Source organism: Macaca nemestrina, chromosome 5, assembly GCF_043159975.1.
Source record: "Macaca nemestrina isolate mMacNem1 chromosome 5, mMacNem.hap1, whole genome shotgun sequence".
In the NCBI taxonomy this organism is placed as follows: domain Eukaryota; kingdom Metazoa; phylum Chordata; class Mammalia; order Primates; family Cercopithecidae; genus Macaca; species Macaca nemestrina.
The window spans coordinates 44,654,647-44,667,060 of NC_092129.1; the positions used below are offsets into that span (position 1 = coordinate 44,654,647).

At 34.9% G+C, this 12,414-nt stretch overlaps 1 long non-coding RNA gene across 1 annotated transcript in view; it reads left to right on the plus strand.

Annotated features, from left to right (window-relative positions):
• LOC105465733 (uncharacterized) overlaps positions 1–11,724 on the plus strand; it is a 266,792-nt gene extending 255,068 nt beyond the window's left edge. Inside the window, exons 9-10 of the long non-coding RNA XR_011623420.1 lie at positions 8,760–8,815; positions 11,302–11,724. This is a non-coding gene — a long non-coding RNA (uncharacterized lncRNA). The remainder of the gene's footprint in view (positions 1–8,759; positions 8,816–11,301) is intronic.
• The last annotated feature ends 690 nt before the right edge of the window (positions 11,725–12,414 follow it).

Sequence of the window (12,414 nt, forward strand, 5' to 3'; positions counted from 1 at the left end):
TTCAAAGGGTCAGTATATATTTAAGCAGATAGAAAACATTACGTATATTCTATGTGAAGAGTCTAAAGTTCCCACCTGGTTTTCAGAGAACTTAGATTCGGTTGGAACAAATGGGCAATTTTTCAAAAAGACAGGATTACATCACAGATGTACAACTGCATGAAATTACAGTACATGTAAAAATCAAATATTTGTCACATCTTAGTGTAAGTGTACAGAAGGGAGTAGAAATGATGAATACAGAAGTTTGGAAACAGCTGGACTTAGGGCAAAGTTATTTTAACTACCAATATTGTGTAACTCTTTTTAGGTTAAAAAACAAATTTATGGGCATTCGCATTTTCTCCTCCCAGTGATCACATGAGTTACATCCTATTATCTTTCCCATTTTATGTATGAAGTAAAGGTTTGTCTCCATGTAATCCAGCTAAAAAACAAGATTTGTATTTATGGGAACCTAGATTTAATTCCGATTTTATCATTTACTAGTTGTGTTCTCTTCTCAAGTTACTTGACAAGTCAGCATGGTTTTCCCTTAAACGGAGTAATGGTATGTGTCTCTGGGTAATTGGGAAGATTTTCTGCATCTCTCTTCTTAGCGCCAGTTTCCTACACTGGTAGCTACCACATCCTTATGCTTCTACATCCCTTTTACTATGCCTTGGTTTAGTGACTTGTTTGTTTCTGCTTAGACTTTAGTAATAGTCCCCTGAATCGACTCTTTGCCTTCTGTCTCAGGCCTCTGTATTGACTCTCCATAAAACTGTCAGATATACTTTTCCAAATGGAAATCTGTTGTTATTTCTCTGGCTTAAATCTGCAGAGAGCTCCCGACTATCTACGGGAAAAAGTTCAAACTCCTTAGTGCGGATTTCAAGATTCCAGTGTCCATTTGGACACATTCCTCACCTACTTCAACTCAGACCACTATCACCATCTGTGCTCCCCTGCTCTGACCGTTTCATATTACCTGTAGGTTCCTAAGTGTGTCCTCCCCTGTCCTGTCTCTATATATTTGTATGGGCTGTACTGTCTGCCAGAAATGTCCATTTTAATTATTTCTTGTTGGTAAACGACTTCTCTGTAAAAATTCAACTGAGCAACAGTTTATTGTATAAATCTCCCCAGTTGGTTAGTAGCTGGATGTACCAAACCGTTTCATAGCACTAGTTCTCTAGCTATTCTCTTTTTAAAATTAAAGTTAAAAGTTATTTTGTTGTTGTTATTGTTTGTTTTGTTTTGTGACAGAGTCTTGCTCTGTCACCAGGCTGGAGTGTAGCAGCGCAATCTCGGCTCACTGCAACCTCCGTCTCCAGGATTCAAGTGATTCTCCTGCCTCAGGGTCCCAAGTAGCTGGGACTACAGACACGCACCACCACGCCCAGCTAATTTTTGTATTTTTAGTAGATGGGGTTTCACCATGTTAGCCAGGATGGTCTCGATCTCTTGACCTTGTGATTCACCCGCCTCGGCCTCGCAAAGTCCTGGGATTACAGGCGTGAGCCACTGAGCCTGGCCTAAAAGTTATTTTTATCAACTGTACACACATAATGTTTCATATCAAGTGGTCCTATAAGGCTAAACAAGAAACAAGTTCCTTGTCTCACTCTTGTCTACATTCAGTTTCTACTTCTTCAAAACTGCCACCTTCTACGATCTCAGTAGTTTCTTCTAGTTACCTCTGTATTTCTAAATGGTATGCTTGTGACACTATTTCTTGATTTTTCCGTTTTAGATCTTAATTCCCCATTCTGAACAATGCAGGTTTGATTTCTCTTACACTTACTTAGTACCGTCTTCCTTCCACTGTTTTCCCCATTCACCGGATACAATCAATAGTTAGGTTAAACTAATACTCATTACTTACATTGTCATGGCTATGTTAACCACCATCCATAGGTTAACTATACAGTGTACTATGACTACATTTCTTGTTCATTCAGCTTTTTGTTAACCTGAAATTAATAAGTTTAATTTTCTGTGAACTTACCACTGATTTCTTCCAAAATTCTTTGCCAGAGTTCATTCAAAGCATCAGGTGAGCTTTCATCCGCCCCCCTCCCACTTCCCCATGCCCTAGGAGACATCCTTCTGGAATCTTCCATCCTGTTGCTTTAACCTGGACCCAGTTTCTTGCTGTCTATACCTCAATTATTATTCCATAATGTCCCTTCATCCTTTTGAAGAGAATGCCTCTGGTCTTTTTTGGTTGGTCTCTTGTTTTCTGAATCCCAAATGCTCCTTATCTTAGCTCACACACACATCTGATTGCTATACCTTTTCTATTAGTTCACTAAGAAAAGACACACAGGAGTTACATTTTTTGAGACTTTGCATGTCTTAAAACATCTTTTTACTTTCACACATGTTTGATAGTTTGCTGGGTATAGAATTCTAGATTGAAAAGAATTTTTATTCAAAATTTTAAAGACATTTTTACCTTCCAAGAGTGCATTTGAGAAAACTGATGCTACTCTATTTTCTGATTCTCTTCCTGCCAAATTTGTTTTGTTGTTCATTTAAAATGGAACACTTTTTAAAAATATGGACCTTTTTAGAATTGTTACTATATCCCTGGTGATCCAAAATGTCACAGCTTACCTTGATGTAGTTCTTTTTTTTATTCATTGTGCTGGGCATTGATGGGACCTTTTAATCTATAAACCCATGCCTTTCATTCTTGAAAAATCTACTTGAATAACTTCTTGGGTAATTTTTCACTTCAATTTCTCTTCAAAAACTTCTATTATCCAGATGTTGGACCTATTTGGCTGATTCTCTATTATTATTATTAATTTATTTCCTGTCCTCCATCTCTCTCTTTCTCTTCTATTTTACGGAGCCTCATCAAATTTATCTTCTAATCCTCTACTGAATTTTTATATTTTTATATTTTAAATTTTTGAATAGCTCTTTTTGTTCTTAGATTTTTAAAAGCATTGTCTTACTGCATTAATGTATTTTTTAATTATAAATATGATAATATATTTTGTAAATCTATTTCTCTCTTCTTTTCCTTTGTGTCTTCCAAGTTTTTAAATTATCTTTATTTTTGTCTCATTCATAAAATGTCTTTGAATATTTTGCTTGCTGTGCATATTTGTTAATGACACACTAAGAAGCTAACTGGATGCTCTGCACTTATGGATGGAACTTGTTAAATGCTAGACTTCCCAGTACAATTACAGGGTTGGGAGGGAGGTCCCCAAATGGTAGACTGGGGGGAGGTCTACTGGGGGAGGTCCCCAAATGGTAGAATTTATAGAGCTTTTCTCCCCTAGTAATTTTCCCATCTTCTTCTTGCAGGCATTAGCCTGATAGCGTTCTTTCCAGAACTTTGCTAAACAAGCAGACTGGAATAATATTCAGAATACAGACCTTCATGTAACCTTCCTTTTTAAAGAAGTGAATCACAGCTCTTATCTGGGCCTGGTTTTCTTGCATCCAGGGTTTTTGTTATTCTGTATTGTTAGAAAGTAAAATTTTAGTCTGTCAAGGATGGGGAAGGGGCTATCTCTGAGCGTGTCAGATGTAGGTCTCTATTTCTTAAACAGAATTTTAACTAATACCTATAGACTTTTAGCTGTATACTCTACTTCTATAAGTACTTGATGATTTATGTTTCAAGGGTCCCCAGAATCCTAGTGTGATTTGGCTCAATTTTAAGGTTTTCTTAGAATAGGCTGGGATTTCTATTGTGTCATTCACTACTCATCCTCTGCTTCCTGATTTTCTTATTTAAAAAAAAATCCTGTTATCTCCTCTCCCTTTTTCATTAGTCTCTTAAACATGCTTTTGTTCCTTCTTTTAAAATACTTTTACTGCCAATTTTGGAAGAAAAACGTGGTAAATGGTATGTGTTCATTCCTCCACTTTTATCTGGAATTCCTTTTCTGTCTTAATTTGGTTCAGCTTATATCCACATACACCAAGGCTAGACTTAAAGATAAAATCAATTATTTTAATTTCAATTTTATCAGATTTGGTCAATAAATTTGTTTCTATGTTCTTCAGACTTAATCAGTTTTTATATAAGTCAAAGTTGGTTGAGTATTTTAAGTTTCTATTACTATAATGATTTCATATTCAAACACTGGATAAGAAAAGTTGATTATGGGCTTGGCATCGATCTATACGGTTTTACAGAGAGAGAGAAAAAAAACACTTTTAGATAGTGGTATCAAAAAAGGGTGATATATATTTTTATCATCTCCTCTCCTTCCTTGTTTGCAAGCTACTAACAGTCACACCCAAGGACAAAACTTTCCTACGCATTTACAGCTTTTTCACTTCCAAAGACCTGACTGCTAAACAAAGGCAGCTTGACCAGCCCACAGTTTTATGATGGTCTTGAGAGGGGCTTTGTTTCACATTCTGGTTGTATTTTCAGTGGGGCTCATTCTTAACTGTTTCATGATTTGGGGAGACATATTGCTGATTTTATTGTTCAGAGCCTTTCTTCTCCTTTTTCTTGTAGAATGAGTGATGTTCCACACGGAGGATTAAGATATATAATAACAAAACAGAAACTCTCACGTTTAGCTGTAGTTAGATTTATGGTTAAGTTTATGGAGATTACTTAGGGCTGGGAACATATGTCCGAGAACGTATCTGCAGTTACCACTGTGCGTGGGGTGAGACGCTGTTACAGACTATGGACAGTAAACACCTCTGAGGTTGTGTGTCACTTCCTGTAGGCCCATGAGTCTTTCTGAGTTAAGTAGAAAGGTGTCTGTTAGTAATGCAAACAAAACCTAGTTTAACCTCTGATTCCCAACATCTGGAATCCTTATCTCTGTGGCAATTGTGCGGTTCACTGAACACTCACCATTCCAGTGGTCCACTGAAGAAGGATTTTGGCTTGAAAAGAGACCGCCACGGAAAAAAAAGTCTAATTCAGAGTAGTTATCACTGAGAATATGAAAAGGATTTGTGATGGTGAGGTCCCTCTGACTCCACAGCTGGTCTGCGTGGATTGTGCTCTAGTGAGAGCCTGTTTCCCTAATGCCGTGAGAAAAGACATAGATCCTTCCTTTGGACCTTATTGCAAACACAAGTTTTTTTTTTTATTGTACGCTTTAAAGACTCTTTAATCCGAAAACTTAGTTTCAACTTTTTATTTCTCTGTATGCCTCTGAATGGAATCCAAACAATTCAACACTGTTTTTTTTTCTTTTTCAGAAATGGATGAAGGATTCAAGTATACTTTTTTGATGTCCTGTGGCCATCTTTGCATTTTTATATTCTTCATTAAACATAAAACAAAGAGTTTTGGTTCTGAATACAAGAGAATATAAGTTGTTAAGACCATTAACAACTCGTTAATGGTAACAGGCATTCTGGATCTTTTCCCACAGCTTCTGGGGACATACTCTTTCTCAAATGCTGGGTAGAACAGAAAGTGTGGTTAAGGCTGATTTGAGAATGAAGTAGGAATTGGTGCAGCAGTTTTGCAACGGCATCAAGATCCAAGGTCAGGGAAGAAGCAAGACCTTTACCCAGCAGAGTTAACTATAAGCCATAAAAGTATCTAGGAGCAGACCTGAGTGAAGCACGTGTTCAGTTAGTTATTGAAACAAAAGTATGTAGCTGCTCTCAAGTTCCTGGTAACTACTTCAGGGCTGATTGACTAGGTATTTCTGTGTGTATGTAATTGCTTTTCTCCATTTAAGAGTAAACTAGAAGGAACAGATACTATATAGCTTATGGAGGTTTATTTCTTCTAGCAAGTAGCAACTTTAGTTTTTTATTGGTTGAAGCCCTTGGGCACGTTTTAAAATATTGCCTTGTAAAATGTGATGAGTGTATTCCTAAAGCTCTAGTGTCCTAACTGAGCTCTCCACAGCCCCACATTCCTTTACATGCATGTCTCCTAACTGGACTTTCGGGAAATTTTTTTTCTACCAACTTCTCATTGATAATATAAATAACCATCACTTGTATAACATAGAATAGCTTACAAATACTGTCACATGCCTGACCTCATTGGTCCTTAATCTGTGAAGCAAATATAGTTATTACTGTTTTACGAATGACAAAAGAGATGCTGAGAAAAATGGATTTGACCAAGGTCACACAGTTAATAAATAATAAAGGTGAATTCAGAATGCAAGACTTCAGACTCCAAAACACTTCATTGTTTTTTAAGCAGAAGCAGAGTTAAGATCCTTTGCTTTCATCTTCATCAGAGAATAACAGTCAAACGTAAAAATAGCTTATTTATAATTATAGGCCAAAGCAGTAGCAGAGAGCTAAAAGAATTAATTACTGAGTATTTATTGATACTTGTATTATGTCCATTACTGTGTTAAGAACCATATATCAGTGGTTTGCAAAAGCTTTTTCTTATGCCAGTTTTATAAGGAAACTTTCAGCAAAATGAGATAAATAAGAACTCTATTCAAACATACGCACCTCTCCACACATATGTCTCCATTATGAGATTTCTAATCACCCTTCTCTGCTTTAGCTTTTCTTCTTAGCATTATCACTACCTGATACTATAACTTATTTATAGTGTATATTGGCTACAAATTCCAATAAAATGTAAACACAAATTAGAGCACAAATTTTTGTCTATTGTGTTTACTGCTGTATACCCAGCATCTAGAGTTACACCTGGCACGTAGTAGGCATTCCATAAATATTTGTGGAATGAATTAATGAATGACAAAGCTAACATACATTAAAGCAAAATAACCAAGTCTTTAATAGGGTTATATGAAATCTAGCTACAAGAAGGATTCAGAGAAGGGGGACAATTTAAAGCTAACATTTTTCATAGAAGAGTCTGAAGAAAAAATGCTATTCATGCAGGGTTGTGAAATCTAGACTGGGTTTGAATAGTTGAGATGAAGAAGGGAGCTATTAAAGCTGAAGAGAGTAAAGAAGCAAAGGTGAGTAGACATCAATGAGTAACAGTGAAGACCCAGCCTTGCCTGGAGTAAATTAAGGTGATCTATGTCTCTGGCTTTTCAAGGTACTCCCCAAAGTGTTTAGCTAACGATTTGTTCTTACATGTACATGTTTTTACCTTTTGTAGAAACAAATTTATTTGTGTGTATTTTTCTTTAATTCTGAATACAGTGGATACAATAGAGAGCAGAAATCAATTATTTAATATACTAGAAAAATGCCTTTTGTGAGTGGGTCAAAGAAATAGCTCTAGATGATAGAAGAGACTTGGAAGTGAATTACAGGTTTCAGTATGCAGTGCTGTGCTGGTTGACAAGTGAACAAACACCTTCATAAATTAATAGCTCTTAATTGTAGCTTGAAAGGCAAATAAATGGGTGGTTTAGATTTTTTGTCTCATTTCATCCGCAATGTTATGAAGTATGACCCCTGTTGAGTTTTTCTTGCTTGAAAATAGTGAGCTAAAATTCAGTTGTTTTTCCAATGACTTTGTCCAGGTTAATTCTTTACTTCCATCTTCTCATTGCTTAAACAGGAATATAAGGTCATGTTCATTAATGATTTGGATGTATTTAGTACTTTAGAGACAGTGACCTAATTTTGATAGATCATGATATATTTTGATATGTGACATGCCACTGGATTGCAAATAATATCCTAGTATGACTTCCTGCTGCATTTCTTGGATGGATGCTGACATTTCTGAGGTTATTGCTAGAATGCTCTTTTGTTTTTTTATTCTGAGGCATTTTTTTCATGGCTTATTTTTAGATTTTATATAGCATCTTTCCTTTGAGGGGCTCAAGGCAAATTTTGCAAATGTGAACAATCTTCTTTGGTCAGTGTGTTTTGGTTTGGAGAAGGAAAAAAATTGAATACTAATTTCCTGCATCTGTATGTCCTACTAAAACATCAAACTGAATGCCCTTCTTACTTTTCCTTTTCTCTGACTTAAGGAGTTTTATTTTATACAGAGGCTTAACAGAGAGAGCTTAGACTTTGAATCACCAGTGAGGAGAATGAACCATTAAAACAAAACACAGCAGAGAGAGCCTTCAGGAAAGGCAGTGTTAAAGCACAAGGCAGATTGTCAAAAACTGCTCTAGGTGATTGCGAAAACCCTCGGCAAGGATGTTTTCAGTCAACACAAGTGGGTCGCTTAATTTTTCGAGTGAATGCCCTTAACAGGGGGACTTTAGTTGCAGTCTCACTAGCCAGAGCTGTCTCATTATAGGAGATGTGGTCCAGTCTATGAAATGTTTATTTTGTAACTAACCCCTCTAGCAGTGGAGGGAACTGTTTACTATTCCTTCTTGTTCTCTAGTGTGTGTATGTGTGGTTTTTTTTTTTTCCTCTTAATTAAAGAAATCACTGTTGAACTTCAGAAACCTCTCCAGGAAGAAAAAAATAAAGAGAAAGAAAGAGAGAGAGAGAGAGAACAGAGGGAAGAAAAAGAAACAGAAGAGAAAATAGGGTTGAAAACTGTGTCTTTTGCTCATTCATTCTTAAGGATTATTTCCAGAAGAATTGTAATATTCATTGACCTCCCCAGGAGTGTGCGTGCATGAAAATGTGTGCGAACGTTTGTGTGCAGGTCTGAGTAGGAAACAGTGCTGTGTAAACAGTGTCAATGTATCCCACCAGCTAACATTCAAAGTTTTCTTTGTTAATGATATTCTGAAGGAGAATAAAAGATGGAACCTGATGCTATTCCATATGAACAAAAATTACATAAGCCAGTAGGAAAATCTAAATTCTGAATGTGGTTTGGGTTTCATTGGAGTTTGCAAAATTATTAGGCAATGGCATACTGTTTGAAGGGAATGTTTGTCTTTTCATTCTAGCCAGCATCAAATTATCGCAAAGGAGTTAAACATCTAAAAGAAAGGAACTAAAACAGGTAAGTCTGAGTAGTCTGTGATCTTAGAACATAAACACAAGACACCTTTAAAACATGTAATCATGCCTATTTCCACATGCCCCAGAGCTACCAACATTTTAAAATATTGAAAGTAGATGGCTGATAAAAACATACTTTTAGTATTACAGAGGGCTTAGAATGGTGGCAATGTGAAATGCATCCAAAAATTAAGGTTATGATTTAGAAAATACCCAGTTATTAGACATATGAAGTAGATAAGTGAAAGAAACATTTGAAATCTTTGTTTTGTGTAGTAATTATGTTCCTGACGGGTCCTATCATAATTAAATGAGCAGCTTCTATTTATAAACGTGTTAGAAAGCCTTAAGATAAAAAATGCTCTGTTCTTTTAGATTCAGAGTTTAGAATTTGTAGTTTCACATATATTATGGGATATATTATGGGAAGCTTGGTAATGTATCCTTAAAGTATTGGGATCACTGACTCAGTTCCAATGGAATAGAAACAGACTCAAGTTTCCTTGCTCAAAGCTGCCTCATACGGCTGTGCAGGCCGAATAGAACTGAACTCTAGAGTCACCATTCACACAGACGACAGTGCAAAGTATGACGCCTAGAACTATATAATGCTTGAAATACAATAATCACAGTGAGAGGGTGCTCAAATGCCTCTTGGTTGAATACTGTGGTATGAAATTCATATTGGTAGTAAATTCAGACTTACTTCCTAATATAATTTGAATAATTCAAAGGAAGTCTTCTACTAAACATTTTATACCAGAAATCAAGAAATTGAGTAATCATTTATTCCCAGAGATTGAGAGAATTTTCTAAATTTCTCTTTCTTCTCTTTTATCCTCTCCCTTAAATGAACGTACTAATCATGCAGTAAATTTGTTTAAAAAGCAAATAATCATTTTGAAATGTCAATAATGATGTCCCAAGGTTCTAATTTATCTTTTTAAAGAGGATTGCATTTCATATTTTAAACTGGTTTTTAACAAGGCTAACATTTTACTATATAATCCTTTATGCTTTAAAACTATTTGATATAAACTGTGTTATGTGATTGTTATGACTATGCCATGAAAGAGGAAATGAGCATGATCATTCTATGTTACAGACAAGAAAGTCATTGCTCAGGAAAGTAACAGCCATATTCAAGGTCACCCAGAAAGTAAGGACAATGCTAGGATGACAATTTGCTCTCCTCATTTCTATATTTGCTACTTTCAGGCTAATTATTTACATTTTTACCTTAAATCATAAAATTTAATGTATCTATTTATCTAACATATCTATGATTTTTTTCTTTCTTTTTTTTCCTGTTTGTTAGTGTACTAGTGAAATTGGAAATATACCTATTAAATACTGAAGACAAGGAAAATGTATCCTGCTAGGTTGGAAAAAATTTAAAAATTAGTGAAAAAGATAAAAACATTATGTACTGGAAGATTAATGAACTCACTCTCAGTGGTCCCAAGTTCATTTTTCTCATGCTAGAAAAGATTCCTTAGAATTATGCATATAAATTATCAAAAAAATCAATAAATCCATTAAATCTCCCTTCTCACACACATCATCAATGGATAACAAAATTGGGTTGGTGATAACTTTTACTTGTTAACAGGTTATTCCAATTATTGGGTAGAGACAGGTTTTATAAATTCTGGAAATCTTAAAACGTCTTGTTTCTCAACTCAGTGACTGAAGTGTAGCAATATGGGTTGAATCATTTTCTCATCTTTATTTCTGATATTGACTCCAATAAGTTAAAATTGCAAGTGTTGGTAATAAGCAATCTGGAGGATTAGCCAAAGTACACTGTTTGCCTGTGTCAGAACCTGTTAGTCAGGCTCTGCAGGACTGACCTACATTGCTTCTTAATGCATCTCTTTGTAGAAAGGTAATTCTAATATTACCATTGACCTACCTATTACTTAACCTCATTTATTAAATATCTTCCGTGTGCAGGATATTTTACCAGATAAAGAAATTATGAAGAGTAAGCGCATAGAGTAAAAACAGAAAGATATCTATTTTAGATGAACACTGAACTTTATATCACAGAAATAATCCATTAATATACGGTTCAATATGCATTACTTGCTTTGAGAGCCATAAGTACCTTTAGTAAATAAATGCATTTATTGTACATTACAATGAAAAATGTGTTAAATAACAAATGAGTGATTACTAAAAGCCTATTTTAAACATACATAAGAACAACTAATTTCATGAATGAAAGTGCATATCTGGTGGATATATGTAATCTTACAACATTGGTTTCACTCAAGTTTTTAAGCATTTTTATAGCATCTTTGTATATTATGGGACAGCATAAATTAAAAAAAAATCTATATGTAACTGCCATCTATCTTAGAAAAAAGTAACAAAAATTAAAATTTATCACTTTTTGCTTATATGAAAGTGGTACATTTGAATTTTTATTATGTCAGTAATGAAGATTATATGTTGGCATATTGAATCCTGTTTTATCTCCAGGTTTTATTCATAAATGTCTCACTGTTGGAACCTGCATGAATGAATGCTGAATCTCAAAAATCAGACACGTTGGACTTGGAATAATGTCCACGTTCTGATTCCAATCTGTGCTTAAATCTGAACCACTCAGTTCTTCATGCTTGTTGGAATCCTCCTAAGACTGGAATTTCCTGGGAGATATCCAGTACTTTTTGGGCTGTAAACAGCAAAGCAAACAGCCTTTCTTGTAATATGCTATGTCTAGTGCTAACTGAATTTAAGAAGTTGATGGGTGTGGGGAAAGTAACTTGATTTCTTTGCAAACTTACAAATTTGGTTCAGCTTAAATTTTGACCAAAAATTCATCTCAGGAATGAATATGTTTTGGAATAATCCTTTGCTATTAGTTATAAATGTGGTAAATATTGTTTAAACAATAAAATGTTATTTTATACAGCAAATTATGGCAACAAATTCCTTGTAGTGATATTTTTTAAATCTTTAAATCATAGATAAGGATTTATTATGCTCCATGTCAATTATATGCATGATTGTGTGTGTGTGTGTGTATATGTGTGTGTATATATATTTCATTTAATCTCTGAGAACAGTCTGAATTTTCATGTTTCTCTATTGTACACAACTGAAAAACTTAAGACAAAGAGAAAGAAATCTCTTATTAGTACATTGATAAACGTGCTTGATGCCAAATACAGACACACAAAATACATTTAATTATTCTATAAGAACTCTTAAACATCTATGAGAAACATCTTATCAAATTGATTTCCCCCTTTGTCCTTAGTAAAAAAATCCTAACGTTTTCAGGTTGACACAATGCCACTCAGTTGACATTTCCCAACCTCCTTTGCATTTAAGTGTTGTCATATGACTAGGTTATGCCCAAAGACAATTAAGTAAAAGTGTTGGGTATAATTTTTCTGGAAAGTCTCCTTAAAAATATGAGGGTTTTTCCTTGCCCTCTTTTTTTCCTTGTTATTTAGAGTATGAGTATTATGTCTGTAGCTCCAGCAGCCATCTTGGACCAGAATATGATGGTCTGGAGAATGTAAACCATGTGCAGAATGATACTTAAAGACAAGGGACTGTGCACTTCATTGAACCATAAAGCTA